The following is a 13578-nucleotide window of genomic DNA, read 5'->3' as shown; positions in this document are numbered from 1 at the left end:
GCACTAAAATGATTAATCTATTAATTTTTAATTTGATTGACAGAAAAGTAATTATCAACAATTTTCATAATGAGTTAATCATTTAGGCCATTTATCAAGAAAAAATAGTTGTGAATAGTTTCAAATGTCAGAATTACTTTCTTTTCTCTGCTATTTATCATTGCAAAAGGCATACAATCAATAAGTTTCGAACTGTTGGTGGAACAAGACAAGATATTTCAAGATGTCACCTTGGGGTCTGGCAACTTTATAGACTAAATGATTAATCAGTTAATTATAAAATGAATGAGGAGATGAATCAATAATGAAAGTAATCATTAGTTGCAGCCCTAGATAATAAGACGAATATTATTTATATTTCTTCACACTTCTGGCGGAAAGACAGTTCGCGTTGGTGACCAATTCAAGGAAAAAAGACATAAGTATCTTAAGGGGTTTGGCCACTGTGAGCCTGTACAACTTCAAGTGTGTGGAACTCTGGTAGTGGAGAGTGATGACTAACATGTTGCTCAAAAATCTCCCATAGGTGGTTTACAGACCATAGCATATGAATCAGTGAGCCCCAATGGTCCACTTGGAAGCCCCTCCATTTGTTACACTTCTCCAGTATTAGGCCTTTCTCACAGAAGACATTTAGACATACCACAGTAGGAGCAGCGCAGGTGTAAATAATTAAATTTATGACGCTTGAATTCCATTTAGTTGTTTCAGTTTCAGGGTCCTGGTGTTGTGCATGCTGGCTCTCCGTCATGGCTTACTGGGATACTAGCCACTGTTACTGTAATTAGTAGCACCTGTGCTTCTCCTACCACGTCAAGTGAAAATGTCTGCTGTGAAAAAGGCCTATATATTTTGGTTTTTTCCTTCAATCTATTACCTGTCCTTAAAGTTCTTGCAGTACTTTGAAGAAAGCTTCAAAGACAGTATCTAGTTATTTCAATTACTGAAAAAAAAACTCAATACTGTCAAGGGCATTCTTTGCTGTAATAGCTGATACTCAGCGCTGCAAATGGTACTCAGCTGCACATTGTTCCTATTGTATCACCATTGTCGCAATACACAGTGAAGCACATCCTCTTATGCTATTTTGCTATAGTACCCTCTGATGTGTGAAGATGGCATGAATCATGTCTCAGTTTGCCGAGCCACCAGTCTGCCTCCTGTATTCAGCTGTTCTGGTTTGATTGCCATCATAAATCTGTATTAAAGGCCTGATGCATGTCTAAAATCAGTACAGTACATGTAAGGCTTGTTCCATCAGCCGTAAGACTGCCCACAGCAGGGTCTTGAATATCCCACTGACACCGACATTGCCGGTGGTTTGACGGCTGTTCTCACAATGTTCCGAGTAATTTCACTTGCTGTGTGGAAGTACAGTGACATTTGAGTGGAGACCAGCACCAGAGTCCGTGACTGCGTATCTCCCATGCAGCTCTTTTGTAAAAGGGAACCGTGCCTTCCAGTTCTAGCAGTAGGGAGTGGGCAGCACGATGCGTGGGTAAAGAAGCGTTGGTCTAACCTCTCCTCCACTCTCTGATCACAACGTCAATAGTGGGAAGTCTCACTCCTGTTCACTCTGTCTCGATGTGTCCGTTTCCCTTCTTTCTACCTCATACTCTACTCACTTCCCTGCTATCCCTCTATGGCCTTTTCCTCTTTAGACAGGAAGCTGTACAAAAATTTGACTTTGATTGTAATGTGAGATCGGTTGTTGCATCCTTCCATCTGACACTTTATGCTGGATCTGTGTCAACTCTCTACTCTATGTTAACAGCTTGATTAAAGGGTGTTCAGCAGCTGAAGTGTGACTGATATTTAGCAGTTGGTGTTACCGTGACCTAGATATTGTGTCCTTTCTTAGGTGGCAACTGAGCAGGGATAGTGTTGGCAGGGTTTTATGGTCATGGAAAGTGATAGGCCTTGAACGTGTGACACACAGAGACCATTCATGTATGTATTTGCTGCGTTTTGAGTAATAACTTGACTTTAAAGTAAATTGCTGTGACCGCTAGTGTCTTATTAGAGCTGGGCACACAACCTTTGGATGTTTAGGAACATCAAACCTGAGTAAAAATCATTATTTATTGATTCAAATTTGGCTAACACTAACACTGAGTTTTATCTGTAGCTATTTTTAGTGTTTATTATGACTGATCAGTTTAGGGCTGAAATTAATGGTGAAGTCTTTAGGTCTTATCTAAATCCCAGTGGTAAAACAGTCAATTATCAGAATTGTTGCCAATTAGTTTTCTGTTGATTGACTAATCGATTCAACTTTAGATCAGTTTAAACAACTGGGCATGGTACCTGATGCCTGAACACCTGCTCTTTCGTTACCTGTGAACATGTGCAGAAGTATTGCTCAGATGTCTGCCTAAATACTTTCACGTAATGTTACCATGCTCACTCTGGGGAGGCGTTGAATTTACCAAACGGATAGCAGAGGAAAATAAGAGAATAACCCAAGAATTCAAACCAGTAGCCAGACCCTGGAAATTAATCTAGACTAGTGCACTGCCCGTAGGAAGTATGTATTGCTATAGAAAAGTGGGAGGTTAAGTAGCTTTTTCATGGATGGCCAAATTAGGTTGTGTTTGAAGGTGTAGCAGCTAGCTATGGAACAGACTCGGTCCGGACTCGTTCAGTCTCAGTAATCCACAACAGTCAGTTGTTGCAACCTGCTGCAGGTATAAAGCCGTTCGCGCCGCTGCAGGTATAGATCAGCGTGTTTCTTAAGGTGTGTCGTGAGGGTGGGCTCTGCAGTGATTGGCTCTGGTGCGCACGTGGCTATGGTGGCTATGGTTGACAATGCTAGCGGAATTCGTAAATCAATTATGAAATAATTTATTAACGGTATCTTTGTAGTCCAAACAAAGCCGACGTTGCACACCCTTAAACCACACAGCAGCCATGTTGAAACTCTCAGGTCAGTCTGATCCTGATCTGCAGAGATATTTGAGGCACACACAGACACACAGACAGAAATTTCTTGCTTTTATAGAGAGATGTAAAAATTAATTTGAAAAATAAATGAAAAGCTCAAAAGCCCTCAGCGCACCATGCCTCTGCCAAGGCAGAGCTGTCCTCCAAATATTCTGATAATCAAAAAAGCACCTCAAACTACTGCAATTACTTGATCCTTGGCACATTTCCCAACTTTCTACCAGATTTCATACAAATCTGTTAAGAGGATTTAGAATTGTCCTGCTAACTAACAGAGGAACAAATTGGCCCAAAAACATTATCCGTAGAGGTAATAATGTTTGTGTTTACAAAAATATTGGTTGTTTTCATTTATGTTTTTTTAAATTGAATTTTTAAAATTGCACAATATAATGAATTTAGGATCCTATTTTAGACATGCACTGGAGAGTAGAGTAGTACATGGCATTGTTCCGTTTTTTTGAGATAATCCTTAATGTCGGCTCAGCCCCAGCAGATACATTTAACATGATTTTGATTTTGAAGATGTGTATGTAAGCATCTCTGCAAACTTTCATGAGCTACAGTTACCCAGAAGCCCCCTCTCTGCTGCCTGACACAACCCTGGTGTATTATTTCTCTGTGACATTGGATTTCTAAAGATGTCGCCTATATCAATGTCCTCATCCTTTATAGCAGGGCATGTAGACTTTAAGCAGTCTGTCTTCTGTACGACCAGAATAGAATAAAGTGCAGAGGCAATTTGAGACCTGATGAAGTGAATGTGGACTGATCAATAATTCAATTCAAATTGCAATTATATCCAATGAATTAAACTCTCAGCCTGTATTTGTGGGTAGCATAGCATGAAATAAGATATGTTATCACAAATATATCAGTAAAATATTGCAGTTACAACCAGTTAGTCAATGAAAAGTGTTAATAAAAGCATGGCCACATTAATTTACATAGGTGACATTACTCAATAACATTTAAATATAATTATTAGTGCTGTCAAACGATTAAAATATTTAATCGCATTAATGTCATAGTTAACTCGCAATTAATCGCACATTTTTATCTATTCTAAATGTCCCTTGATTTATTTTTGTCCCATTATTTTTTTCTCATTTTAATGCTCTTATCAACATGGAAAAGTGGATCGGCTTGCTTTGTGCAAATGTTGTTTTTATTGAAAAATCATCCATTGTCGCCTGGCTTTGACGAGGGGGCGGAGAATTCGCATCAGCTGTGTGCTTGGCCATTAAGTGGTATTTCAGACTGGATGGGCTGCGATGATAGCTCAGTTCACAACTACAAAACAAACAGATCACTTTGGTCTTGTCAATGGAACCATTTGGCAACTTTTTAAAAGTAAACTTTCCATTCAGAATATTATTGGCATCCATTTCGTCGTCTCGCGCTCGCCATCCACTCAAAACGTAACGTCTGCTACTCTTAAACAAGTGTGCGCGGCGTTCCTGTTGTTTTGTTTCTGGTCTAGCTAGATCCGGTGTGGTGTTGTAGTTTTTCTAACGTTACTAGTTGTTGCAACAGCATGTGAAAAAAACTACAAAGTGTGCTAGGCCAAAAAGAACGCTAATCTCGCGATAAAAAAATGTACGCCGTTAAAATGGGTTTGCGTTAACGCCGTTAATAACGCATTTAACTGACAGCACTAATAATTATTACAGTTGAAAGTGGTGTTATAGTTATAAAGAACAGCGAGACATTTGCCAGTTTTGGGAATAACAGACCAATGACTGTAACAAGTTCCATTGCCATTAGTTTATTTAATTATTTAGTAGTTAAGTTCGCAATTAGTATTTCCGTACATGCTAAGGTTAGATCCTTTGTCATTACTTTGCCATTCTAGGAAAAAACAATTCAGCTTGGAACTAGCAGGGTCCTGTGGCTAATAAAAGATATGGTATCGGATTGGTGCACAGACACACGTACTCGCACATAACCATTTTTTTTGGGAGTATTGGATGAATTTCCGATACTGGTATCTGTATCGAAACAACTCTACTTTCAGCTCATTGTTTTGGTTTTATGGCCTCAAACTTTACTGTTTTGATTCACCTTCACCGGTCCAGTTATTCAGTAACAAAACTCTGGTAAAATCCACTGTACTTTACCTGTCTAGCACCACACAGCAGATAGACACAGTTAATAAGTAGCCTGTAAACGAAGTGGATTTTATATTTTCTCAGGAGAAACCAGACAAAATAGTGATGGACGTTCGCCAGGTGGCCAGACTCCAAATGAATGCTAATAACTGCTGTAAATAGGCAACAGTTTGCCAACATGTTCACCATCTAAACATTGTGTTACACAGCATGTTTCTGTGGCTCTGAAATGGTTGGTGAAATTGCTTAATGCAGGTTTACAATCGCCACTTTTGCAATCTGGAGATGTCCCTCATTCATTTATTTACAAAATTAATTTTTAAAAACAATTAATTATTCAGCCTTGTCACGAGTGGAAGTAGAAAGACCATCGCTGGAGATCACTGGCTTTGAAAGAGTTAAGGAATTCTGCCCTGGCTGAAAGAGTAGAGAGAGAAGGAGGATGAGGGAGAGAGTTATTGCTGCCAGAGAGCGAGAGGAGGAGGAGGAAGAGGAGGAGGGGGAGGGAGTACGAGCGAGAGAGAGTTGCCTGTCTGCCTGTGTTTGTGAGTGTGCGTGAGTGTGTGTGAGTGTGTGTGTGTGTGTGTGTGTGTGTGTGTGTGTGCATGCGCGGCTCAGTGAGTGTATGCGTACTGACACCTGGCGCTCGCCCTCCCTCGCTGCTCACATTGTGGAGAGCTCTCTGCCTGTCTGGGCCATTCTTTACCTCTATCTCTCTCCCTCTTTTCCCTTCTATTCCCTCCCTCTATCTTTTGTCCTCTTCTTCTCTGCCTTTTTTTTCCCCCGTGTTGTTTTTTTTTTTCCTCTCCGTGCCCCTACAATCTCTTCCTTTTGTTTAGGATCTCCCTTACTATGGTGCAGGATTTTTATTGCCTGGGCAGACGAGGTGCTCGACTGACAAAGGTGAGCCGGATGGATTGGGGCGGGAGGATGGACGTACGGACGGATGGATGGATGGATTGCACGGATGTAGAATTCAGTTTTGAATGTGGGGAGTGGTGGAAACTGGCTTTGGAAACAGACTCTATTCATCAGGGTTTAGCTGGTAATTGTTTCTCAGGATTTTGGTTGTTTCACAGTGCAAGTCTGAGCAGCTCTTGATTTCCAAAAGGCTCTGTGTAGGCGTCTCAATGTGTATTTTTAAAGGTGAAGAGTTCAAGTATGCAATTGAAGAGCAGTGTTGAGTGTCTGTTTTTTGACTAGTCTCAGCAGCATGTATCAAACCCTCTCTTCTGTCTGGTTTGTTTGCTCTGTTGTGGCTGCTGTGCTTGGTGTCACCTTGACCCAGGTAGTGGACTCTCACAGCAATCAGTGTCTTGGCGGCATCGTGCCACACCTTAAGCACGGACACTGTGTCTGTGTGTGTGTGTGTGTGTGTGTGTGTGTGTGTGTGTGTGTGTGTGTGTGTGTGTGTGTGTGTGTGTGTGTGTGACTGTAGAAACTGAAAATAAATAATGGAGTGAGAGATCTAGAGAGGCCATGGTGTCTGACAGATGGCCATTAATAGAGAAAATTGTGCAAAAGATCAAGTGTCTGCTAATAGTGACTCACTGTGTTCGCCATGTAATATCTGTCTCTCTTTATGTGTTGAAGTTTATTAATAACACCAAGTATCTCTTGCTTGCTGTTGCTGATTGGTTTCCACAAAATTATGTCACCTCTGTCTGGTTTCATCTGTCTTTCCCCCTCCACTTCATCTACCTCTCTAGGGCTGGGTATCATACCTCAATATTTTTTGATACAGAAACAAAATGTGCCTGAAAGTTGGCATCGAAGAGAGTCGTAATCTTGTTCCTTCAATTTTTGACCAGATTAGGTTAAAAGATTTTTTAGACTGTATTTATTATGTATGGCTAGATTTAAAATGTGATCTCCAAAGGTTTTTGTAAAAGAAAGGTATATTATTTTTGGTGTTGGTGCTGAACCTCAGGTATTATATTAGATATAATGAAAAATATTCACACAATACATTTACACACACATTTTTCTGCTCATCCCTTTTAAAAACGTGTATGTCCTCCACAACATTCACAACTCCTTAATGAGGCTGCCTATCGAACGTCGATATGTTTCGTGCCAAGTTGGCTTCTTTTTAATCAGACGTTTCCTGACTGAAATCATAATTTATATGATATCTCAGATTTATTGCAACTTGAGCTTAATTTTGTAGGTTTGGCTGATATTTCTGTCTGTTGTGATAACACTGTACTCATTGAGTTAATTGCTGAAATCTGGGAACACAACAAGATAGCTAAAAATAAGTAATAAGAAAACACACTAGCAGTTAACAGAAGTTATTGAAAAGACTTTATTTAAAGGTAAAACTGAATACTATCGTATCTTAAATGCTGTTAATAATTCCTTGTTGCACAGGAAAAGATTAACTTTTGGCTGAAGTTGGACCCGGAAGTCAATTTGTGAACTGTAGGGCTGCATCGAAAAATTAGTTTTATTATAATATCTATTCATATCTCGAGCAAGAGCCATGTTTTGGTTTGTCCATTCTGGGCTACTGTAGAAACATGAGTTAGTTCAACATGGCGTCTGTAAAATAAAAACGGCTCATTCCAAGGAAACAAAAACATAATAAACATAATGTTTCTTGTTTTCAGGTGATTATACACCAATAAAAACAAAGTTATACATATTATGTTCCATCACACATGAAATATGTGACCTTTGCTGTTTGATTTAGCTTCACTGCCTGTTTTCCCTGAAGCCTAATAAGACTGTTATTATATTTCATAAAAAAATGTGATCATTTCTTCTGACGTAAGCCAAGGTACTCTTTATTTCAGGCTAGGCGGGGCTCTTCCACTATAAAACACTGCAGAGATATCCTTAAATACCACAGTGTGTGTATGAAGTTTCTGCCCTGCTATAATGGTTTGGATAACATTAGAGACCTGTTTTGGTAATGAAAATCTGGCATCTTATTGGTATTGTATAGAACATTTTCTAAAGATACCAGGCCTGCTCACTAGTCATCTACTTCCTCTGTCACTCTCTCCCCCTCACTCTGTCATCACTTCACTTACTGTAACTTTCTCCTTCTTTCTCGCACACTCTGTTACTCTCTCTCTCCCACCCACTCAGATATTTCTGGAGAACAAAAGGAGAGAGAAGAGAGGGAGATAAAACCGTAGAGCAGGGTAGGCTCAATGTACAAGCCCTGCGTAGGCTAATGAGTCTTCACCACTCCATCCCCCTCTCTTTCTCCCATCCTCCCTCCTTTTCCCCAAGCCCTTCTGTGTCTTTTTGTCCGCACCATTTCATAACGAAACTTGTCCACCTGCCAACTTAAAGTCATTTCCCCCTTCATCTTCTCCATTCATCACTGCTGCTTCTCCTCCTCCTCCTTCCTCTCTTTTCATCAATCCATACGCTCTAACACTTTCATCACAGCTTCGTTTTACATCCGTCCCACTGTTCCTCCTTTCTTTCATTCCTTCTGGAGTGGTTATGTTCTTACACCCCCTCATCTTCCTTTTTTGTCAAGTCCCACTCATTCCACCCATTCATCATTAAATTATTCTCATTATTACAGGTGCTAATAATTTGCCATCCCTTTAGTTTTCCCTTTTTTTAGGTAGACTTCAAATCATTCCCTAACAATTTTTCTTCAGAATTTATTCATCTTTTCTCTCCCTAGCATACCACACACTGACACATATATAGACCCTAAATCCTCCAGAAACAAATCCGCCTGCTACATTGTGCATTTGGGCGTGAGAAATATGAAATAACATGGTGGTGGCCCATTTAAATTTTTGATGCCATCCAGGACTTATCAGCCCCCCTTCTGCAGCGGCATCCTGTTGTTTTTGCCAGTCGGGAAACTGGGCTTTCATTGTGCCTCTTGATGTGGGATGGTCTCATTATTGCTGCTCAACGCTGTGTGCCTTTGAATAGCAGGAAGTGCCCTTGCTAGCTGAGCATACTGAGCGATATTGTGTTGCTTTGCACCGTATGATAAATGCTGAAAAACACAATGTTGCATAAGCGAACAACAGCATTGGTTCACTTCACAAGAGCTGCAATTCTGAGGACCACAACAGCAAGGCGTGGACTCAACCCACGCCAGCTGTGTGTCCAAATGTGTCTCCCCGGCTGTCTCTGTTTGATGGCAGTTATCGTGCCATCTCTGAATTCAAACCTACAGTCTGTCTGTGTCTGTACTCATCTGTCTAACTGTCTGGTGCCCCCTCCTCCTCCTCCTCCTCTCCAGTCTGAGGCAGCCATGTTTGCCACTTTCAATAGCTGTAACTCCTGCTGACACTTGCTGGAGGGACTGGATTTATCAGGCCTCCGGATTAAAGGTATCTGTTTTGACGGGTCTGATGATTGTGTCACACGCATGTTAAGTGCCATTAAGTGCACAATTGCAGACACGTGTATTGTAACAGGTGCAGCCCCACTTTCAGGTGCTGAAATCAGTTTATTGATTAGCTGTTGAAAATGAGTCTTATACAGTTTGATAATCGATTTATGAAACAAAAATGCAGAACATTTACTGGTTTAAGCATCTTAAATGTGAGAATTTGTTGCTTTGGTCTATTTTCTATAACTGTTAATTTAATATTTTTGGGTTTTGGACTGTTGGGCAGCCATAACAAACAATTTGAAGACATAACCTTTGGGTCTGGGAACTTGTAATGTGCATTTTTCCATATTTGTCCTGCATTTTTTATACTAAGCAATTGACAGATTAAATCATAATGAATATAATCATCAGTTGCTGCTACAATTTTCTCTCTCCAGCTGACCCCACCCTGTAAACCATCTAGAAACAGACAGAGAGTGGGATAGAGATAGGCCTGCTTGTCAGAGACTGTCACTGATGAAACCGACCATGTTATCTTTTTAAAAAAGGATTGTCAAATAAGTCCAGACTCCATGTAAATCTATAGCTTATTTTGGCTCTGTGTATTGAAATGATGTACAATAAGAGATCATAATATTTAATAGATTTTAAACAGCTTGTCATTCACACAGAGTTGAAACAATCAACTAGAACTTAAATCAGCAACTATTATAATAATACATGAATCGTTTCAGCCACTCTTGAAACAAGAATCAAACATTGACATCAGGTTCCAGCCTCTTAAATATGGAGCTCTGCAGCTTTTCTATGTTTTATATCATTGTAAATTGCATGTGTTGGGGTTTTGGACTCTTGGTTGGATAAAACAATACATTTTAACATGTCTCCTCCAGCTTTAGGAAACTGGGATGAGCATTTTTAACTTTATTCTGACATTTTGTAGACAAACAATTCCTTAATCGATTAAGAAAAGACTTGACTGATGTATCGATACTGACAATAATCATTAGTCGCAGCCTTACATTCATACTTTCTGTAAAAACAACAACAAAATGAAACCCCTATTCGATTTTAAAAATGCCCTGTCAGTTCAATATTAGTATTATAACAATGAAACCTGCACCCAAACAGTATTTGGTGTCCAGCTGAAAGCTACACATGAAAAATTTATGTCAGAGCAGCAGCACTCTGATCTATGAAAAACAATGTCTGTTCCTCACACACACACACACACACACACACACACACACACACACACACACACACACACACACACACACTGACCCATATCCTGCAGTGTGTGACATTGTTTTTTTCACCCATTGTTGAATTCTTTGTACTCAGCAAATGCTTTGTGATTATTCTCTGTATTAAAAGTTCTTTCCATATAAATCTGACAACATTTTGTCTCTGAAGTTGAGCTGGTCTGCCAATTATTTAGATTCGAAACAATATTCAGCGTTAGTCAGTCCATCTTGACAAATGTGTCGTCTTTAATATGAAATTCAAGTTGTTTAGTTTGCAGTACAAACGATGCAGCAGCAGCAGCAGCAGCAGTTCAGGTTAGGACATGTGCGTACGTTTTAAACTAAATATAGTACACATACTGTATAACGCGGTGTAGCTGTCATGTTAATGATAAAAGACATCCAGCCACATAGAGTAGCCTACTTTTCCCTCGCCATGTATAAGCGTTAGTGTCTGCTGTGGCACTGCAGGCTCTACAATCCCCCAGTCTATTTTATATTTAATGTGTATTTCATTATTCAGGCCTGCTTGTTTGCAGTTGTAGGCCCATCTCCATTGCAATTGAGACGCTGTGTGGGTATACTCTGCGTGTGAATGTAGTTTTTTCCCTCTCTTATTGTCACTGAGAGTAGAATGAATTATTACATTGCTGTCGGCAAGCATAGGATAAGAATAACAGCGCTATGAAAGAGGGTGCAGTAGCAAGGACGGACTCTGTCGTCTTTTTATTTCACCTCTCTCTGTCCTCCATGCTTCATCTGTTACTATGGGCACAGTCAATGGCCACCTCTCTTTCAGTTTCTCCATCTCTTCTTCTCCCCCTCTCTCTAATTGTTACCCCCCCCCCCTTCAAGTTGAAAGCTTTGCACTCCGATTGGAAAGAGGAGAGAAACAAAATGACACTTTGCTTGTCTGCCGCTGGCCTTTTTCTATCCAACATCAAACACCCTTTTTATGGTTGTGTTTTTGTGCTCATGGCTATTTTGGAGGCACTGTATGCTGGGCTTTTTTATCTGTTGTTTGTCTGGCATTTAGCTGGTGTTCCCCAAGGAGAGGTGCACTCTGTGGCTGTGGCCCAAATAAAAGGGTACCAAGCATTAAATCATTATATAAATAGATAAACTAGTGATTGTATTCTGTTATTTGGAGTCACTTTTGTTGTTATTCTTTTAAGGCTGTTTTTCTTCAGAAGTCTTTATGTGGTACTAGCATACAGTAACCCTCAATTAGGTGGAATTCTATCAAAACATTGAGTTATTGCTCTTCAAAACGAATATCACCAAATGGCCACTCAACAGAATGATTTACATTAGTCATACAGCCTGCAGACAGTCCATGGAAAGTTAAATTAACTTCTGTATGAACCTGCGAGAGAGGATTTAGACTAAATAGGGCACCATATACTAATCTACAGCCTGGAGCTGTGTCTATGACACTGAATACAGTGCTGTCCTTGTGGGTTGTTTGTCTGAATTTCATTACTTAAGTTGATCTTTTGTATATTTAACGCAAGTCACCTTTGCATTTTCACATAGTATATAATTTTGAGACACCCCATTTTCAATTGAGATATCTGTTTCCCTTAACTATCAAGTTGTTAAAAACTAATTTTCTTCTTTGTGAAAGGCAGAGGTAAAAAGAGAAATTGTTGCTGCTGGCATCGTTACAGACAGCAATAACTTTGCAACAAGTATTGGTTGCAGAGTTGCTAATAGAATAGCTGTGACAGGTTCTCCCAGTCTGATATTATATTCCTGGGTTTTAGAATTTTAAGTGGCAGAGTTGTTGATTTTGAAGAAAACATTTCTGAATGCCTTTTTGAATATCCTTGAATGATCTTCTAAGAATTAGTTCATCCTCAGTAGAGCTGGCAAAGGCAAGATTAAGGGGTACAAACTTCCACATTTCTGGTTTTGTTGTGAAGCTTACAAATCCCCACAGAACAGAGAGGCCCCTAAGCAGCAGGAATAAGGATCACATTTAGCAGAATTCCTCTTTAAGCTGCTGCACGGTAATAGCTCGGTCTGTCATTCACTGAGGCAATAATTTGAAAGGCAGTAAATATCTTCCTCCATAATGAACAGGCATTGACTGTAGCAGGAGCTATTTTCTTCAGCCTCCCTGTGTGAATTTATCAGGATCCCAGCCTTTTCTCATTAAACACTCTTCGTCGGTGCAGAGAGAGGCATCTGCAACCTTAGCAGGAGTCGCAGACGCCCCTCCTCTTGCTGCCGTCAGCCAGAGGTCAAAGGGAACTGGAGGTGATGTTGCTCTTGTGCTGCAGACCGCGATGTGTGGAGTATCTGAAACAAAGCAACAGAATGATTCCTCCACGGCAGTATGATGGTGCAGCATGCTGTCCACATATCAAATGTCTACTTCTTCATTTACTTATAACCATTCTTGAAATTATTAATTCATGAATCAGTAGACAGAAAATCAATCGTCAACAACTGACTATTCCCTCAAGTCCATCACATTTGATGCTAAGCCTGTCAAACTTTCCGCTCTAGCATGGTACATATCCAGTTTAAAGTAATAACTGTGGCAGATTTGCTGCTCGAAATTCTTTTTATTTTTCAGGCAATAGTCTCTGATTTCAGACAGTGATATAAAGCCGCATCTCATCTCTATCGAGCGGACAGCTTGACATGCCTACAAGCTATGATTGGGCATTGTTCAAGGGCGGGGTGTAGCAAATGCATAACATAATTGATGATCATTTATTGTTTAATTAATGGGTGGTTAACTGCTTAAAGGACGAGTGTTTAGGATTTAGTGACATCTAAAAGTTGCAGATAGCTCACTAAGTCACTTAACCCTCCCGTTCCAAGCACGAGGGAGAAACATTTGTCGGTTCCAGCTTCTGAAATGTGAAGCTTTCCTGCTTTTCTCTGTTTTGTGTCGTCTGTTTTTGCATGTTGGTCGAAAAAAACTGCTATGGCCGTTTTT

The 13578-nt window shown here is 40.1% G+C and overlaps 1 protein-coding gene across 7 annotated transcripts in view; it reads left to right on the top strand.

Moving 5' to 3' along the window:
- tanc2b (tetratricopeptide repeat, ankyrin repeat and coiled-coil containing 2b) overlaps positions 1-13578 on the top strand; it is a 136783-nt gene that overhangs the window by 43109 nt on the left and 80096 nt on the right. Inside the window, exon 1 of one of the 7 annotated variants that reach the window (XM_051418740.1) lies at positions 5590-5957. The exons of the other annotated variants lie outside the window; for them this stretch is intronic. The gene's annotated coding sequence lies outside the window, so the exon portion shown is untranslated. Of the gene's footprint in view, positions 1-5589; positions 5958-13578 lie in introns of those variants that run through there. 7 annotated transcript variants of the gene reach the window in all.

The sequence above is a fragment of the Dicentrarchus labrax genome, unplaced genomic scaffold, assembly GCF_905237075.1.
Source record: "Dicentrarchus labrax unplaced genomic scaffold, dlabrax2021, whole genome shotgun sequence".
Taxonomy (NCBI): Eukaryota; Metazoa; Chordata; class Actinopteri; family Moronidae; genus Dicentrarchus; species Dicentrarchus labrax.
The sequence above is the reverse complement of the archived record's forward strand: the minus strand, read 5'-3'. Positions and strand labels throughout refer to the sequence as shown.